Source organism: Oncorhynchus mykiss, unplaced genomic scaffold (genome assembly GCF_013265735.2).
Source record: "Oncorhynchus mykiss isolate Arlee unplaced genomic scaffold, USDA_OmykA_1.1 un_scaffold_407, whole genome shotgun sequence".
NCBI lineage: Eukaryota > Metazoa > Chordata > Actinopteri > Salmoniformes > Salmonidae > Oncorhynchus > Oncorhynchus mykiss.
Genome location: NW_023493854.1, coordinates 57,751 through 62,812, shown reverse-complemented (window position 1 = coordinate 62,812; position 5,062 = coordinate 57,751).

The window sequence follows — 5,062 nt, the reverse complement described above, 5'->3', positions numbered from 1 at the left end:
CCAGTTGCACATTTTCAATCACCAGTTGCACGGAGGATTAATAGCAATCTGCATCCATCGCGATTTCTTAAAGTGTCTATAAAGCACTCAGGACGGGCCCGACCGAGACAGGGCCTTAGTGGGGTGCTCCCATAGCGGGCAACAATGAGAGGGGTGCCTTTAAATTCATTTTGAACCATATTTGAAATTTTGGGTTACCAGATGCACGTTTTCAATCACCAGTTGCACGGAGGATTAATAGCAATCTGCATCCATCGTGATTTCTTAAAGTGTGTAAAAAGCACCCAAGGACGGCCCTGACAGAGAGAGGGCCGTAGTGGGGCACTCCCCTAGCGGGCTATATCAATAGAATGACGGGTAAAAGTATTTAAAACCCTTTTATAATTTTTGGGTTACCAGATGCACGTTTTCAATCACCAGGTGCACGGAGGAAAATGAGCATTTGCATCCATAGTCATGTTTTAAACCGTCCATAAAGCACTCTTGGCCGGCCCCGGCAGAGAGAGAAAGAGATGGTGAAAAAAAAAAAAAATCATCATCAGACCTTCCATAAATAATTCGGGCCGGCCCCCATTGCTAAAGGTCCGTAGTAGGGTGCGCCATAAGCGGACATGAATAGATGGAACACCGCTAACCGCATAGAGAACCGTGTTTTGGGTGACCAGGTGCACGTTTTCAATCACCAGTTGCACATTTTCAATCACCAGTTGCACGGAGGATTAATAGCAATCTGCATCCATCGCGATTTCTTAAAGTGTCTATAAAGCACTCAGGACGGGCCCGACCGAGACAGGGCCTTAGTGGGGTGCTCCCATAGCGGGCAACAATGAGAGGGGTGCCTTTAAATTCATTTTGAACCATATTTGAAATTTTGGGTTACCAGATGCACGTTTTCAATCACCAGTTGCACGGAGGATTAATAGCAATCTGCATCCATCGTGATTTCTTAAAGTGTGTAAAAAGCACCCAAGGACGGCCCTGACAGAGAGAGGGCCGTAGTGGGGCACTCCCCTAGCGGGCTATATCAATAGAATGACGGGTAAAAGTATTTAAAACCCTTTTATAATTTTTGGGTTACCAGATGCACGTTTTCAATCACCAGGTGCACGGAGGAAAATGAGCATTTGCATCCATAGTCATGTTTTAAACCGTCCATAAAGCACTCTTGGCCGGCCCCGGCAGAGAGAGAAAGAGATGGTGAAAAAAAAAAAAATCATCATCAGACCTTCCATAAATAATTCGGGCCGGCCCCCATTGCTAAAGGTCCGTAGTAGGGTGCGCCATAAGCGGACATGAATAGATGGAACACCGCTAACCGCATAGAGAACCGTGTTTTGGGTGACCAGGTGCACGTTTTCAATCACCAGTTGCACATTTTCAATCACCAGTTGCACGGAGGATTAATAGCAATCTGCATCCATCGCGATTTCTTAAAGTGTCTATAAAGCACTCAGGACGGGCCCGACCGAGACAGGGCCTTAGTGGGGTGCTCCCATAGCGGGCAACAATGAGAGGGGTGCCTTTAAATTCATTTTGAACCATATTTGAAATTTTGGGTTACCAGATGCACGTTTTCAATCACCAGTTGCACGGAGGATTAATAGCAATCTGCATCCATCGTGATTTCTTAAAGTGTGTAAAAAGCACCCAAGGACGGCCCTGACAGAGAGAGGGCCGTAGTGGGGCACTCCCCTAGCGGGCTATATCAATAGAATGACGGGTAAAAGTATTTAAAACCCTTTTATAATTTTTGGGTTACCAGATGCACGTTTTCAATCACCAGGTGCACGGAGGAAAATGAGCATTTGCATCCATAGTCATGTTTTAAACCGTCCATAAAGCACTCTTGGCCGGCCCGGCAGAGAGAGAAAGAGATGGTGAAAAAAAAAAAAATCATCATCAGACCTTCCATAAATAATTCGGGCCGGCCCCCATTGCTAAAGGTCCGTAGTAGGGTGCGCCATAAGCGGACATGAATAGATGGAACACCGCTAACCGCATAGAGAACCGTGTTTTGGGTGACCAGGTGCACGTTTTCAATCACCAGTTGCACATTTTCAATCACCAGTTGCACGGAGGATTAATAGCAATCTGCATCCATCGCGATTTCTTAAAGTGTCTATAAAGCACTCAGGACGGGCCCGACCGAGACAGGGCCTTAGTGGGGTGCTCCCATAGCGGGCAACAATGAGAGGGGTGCCTTTAAATTCATTTTGAACCATATTTGAAATTTTGGGTTACCAGATGCACGTTTTCAATCACCAGTTGCACGGAGGATTAATAGCAATCTGCATCCATCGTGATTTCTTAAAGTGTGTAAAAAGCACCCAAGGACGGCCCTGACAGAGAGAGGGCCGTAGTGGGGCACTCCCCTAGCGGGCTATATCAATAGAATGACGGGTAAAAGTATTTAAAACCCTTTTATAATTTTTGGGTTACCAGATGCACGTTTTCAATCACCAGGTGCACGGAGGAAAATGAGCATTTGCATCCATAGTCATGTTTTAAACCGTCCATAAAGCACTCTTGGCCGGCCCCGGCAGAGAGAGAAAGAGATGGTGAAAAAAAAAAAAAATCATCATCAGACCTTCCATAAATAATTCGGGCCGGCCCCCATTGCTAAAGGTCCGTAGTAGGGTGCGCCATAAGCGGACATGAATAGATGGAACACCGCTAACCGCATAGAGAACCGTGTTTTGGGTGACCAGGTGCACGTTTTCAATCACCAGTTGCACATTTTCAATCACCAGTTGCACGGAGGATTAATAGCAATCTGCATCCATCGCGATTTCTTAAAGTGTCTATAAAGCACTCAGGACGGGCCCGACCGAGACAGGGCCTTAGTGGGGTGCTCCCATAGCGGGCAACAATGAGAGGGGTGCCTTTAAATTCATTTTGAACCATATTTGAAATTTTGGGTTACCAGATGCACGTTTTCAATCACCAGTTGCACGGAGGATTAATAGCAATCTGCATCCATCGTGATTTCTTAAAGTGTGTAAAAAGCACCCAAGGACGGCCCTGACAGAGAGAGGGCCGTAGTGGGGCACTCCCCTAGCGGGCTATATCAATAGAATGACGGGTAAAAGTATTTAAAACCCTTTTATAATTTTTGGGTTACCAGATGCACGTTTTCAATCACCAGGTGCACGGAGGAAAATGAGCATTTGCATCCATAGTCATGTTTTAAACCGTCCATAAAGCACTCTTGGCCGGCCCCGGCAGAGAGAGAAAGAGATGGTGAAAAAAAAAAAAATCATCATCAGACCTTCCATAAATAATTCGGGCCGGCCCCCATTGCTAAAGGTCCGTAGTAGGGTGCGCCATAAGCGGACATGAATAGATGGAACACCGCTAACCGCATAGAGAACCGTGTTTTGGGTGACCAGGTGCACGTTTTCAATCACCAGTTGCACATTTTCAATCACCAGTTGCACGGAGGATTAATAGCAATCTGCATCCATCGCGATTTCTTAAAGTGTCTATAAAGCACTCAGGACGGGCCCGACCGAGACAGGGCCTTAGTGGGGTGCTCCCATAGCGGGCAACAATGAGAGGGGTGCCTTTAAATTCATTTTGAACCATATTTGAAATTTTGGGTTACCAGATGCACGTTTTCAATCACCAGTTGCACGGAGGATTAATAGCAATCTGCATCCATCGTGATTTCTTAAAGTGTGTAAAAAGCACCCAAGGACGGCCCTGACAGAGAGAGGGCCGTAGTGGGGCACTCCCCTAGCGGGCTATATCAATAGAATGACGGGTAAAAGTATTTAAAACCCTTTTATAATTTTTGGGTTACCAGATGCACGTTTTCAATCACCAGGTGCACGGAGGAAAATGAGCATTTGCATCCATAGTCATGTTTTAAACCGTCCATAAAGCACTCTTGGCCGGCCCCGGCAGAGAGAGAAAGAGATGGTGAAAAAAAAAAAAATCATCATCAGACCTTCCATAAATAATTCGGGCCGGCCCCCATTGCTAAAGGTCCGTAGTAGGGTGCGCCATAAGCGGACATGAATAGATGGAACACCGCTAACCGCATAGAGAACCGTGTTTTGGGTGACCAGGTGCACGTTTTCAATCACCAGTTGCACATTTTCAATCACCAGTTGCACGGAGGATTAATAGCAATCTGCATCCATCGCGATTTCTTAAAGTGTCTATAAAGCACTCAGGACGGGCCCGACCGAGACAGGGCCTTAGTGGGGTGCTCCCATAGCGGGCAACAATGAGAGGGGTGCCTTTAAATTCATTTTGAACCATATTTGAAATTTTGGGTTACCAGATGCACGTTTTCAATCACCAGTTGCACGGAGGATTAATAGCAATCTGCATCCATCGTGATTTCTTAAAGTGTGTAAAAAGCACCCAAGGACGGCCCTGACAGAGAGAGGGCCGTAGTGGGGCACTCCCCTAGCGGGCTATATCAATAGAATGACGGGTAAAAGTATTTAAAACCCTTTTATAATTTTTGGGTTACCAGATGCACGTTTTCAATCACCAGGTGCACGGAGGAAAATGAGCATTTGCATCCATAGTCATGTTTTAAACCGTCCATAAAGCACTCTTGGCCGGCCCGGCAGAGAGAGAAAGAGATGGTGAAAAAAAAAAAAAATCATCATCAGACCTTCCATAAATAATTCGGGCCGGCCCCCATTGCTAAAGGTCCGTAGTAGGGTGCGCCATAAGCGGACATGAATAGATGGAACACCGCTAACCGCATAGAGAACCGTGTTTTGGGTGACCAGGTGCACGTTTTCAATCACCAGTTGCACATTTTCAATCACCAGTTGCACGGAGGATTAATAGCAATCTGCATCCATCGCGATTTCTTAAAGTGTCTATAAAGCACTCAGGACGGGCCCGACCGAGACAGGGCCTTAGTGGGGTGCTCCCATAGCGGGCAACAATGAGAGGGGTGCCTTTAAATTCATTTTGAACCATATTTGAAATTTTGGGTTACCAGATGCACGTTTTCAATCACCAGTTGCACGGAGGATTAATAGCAATCTGCATCCATCGTGATTTCTTAAAGTGTGTAAAAAGCACCCAAGGACGG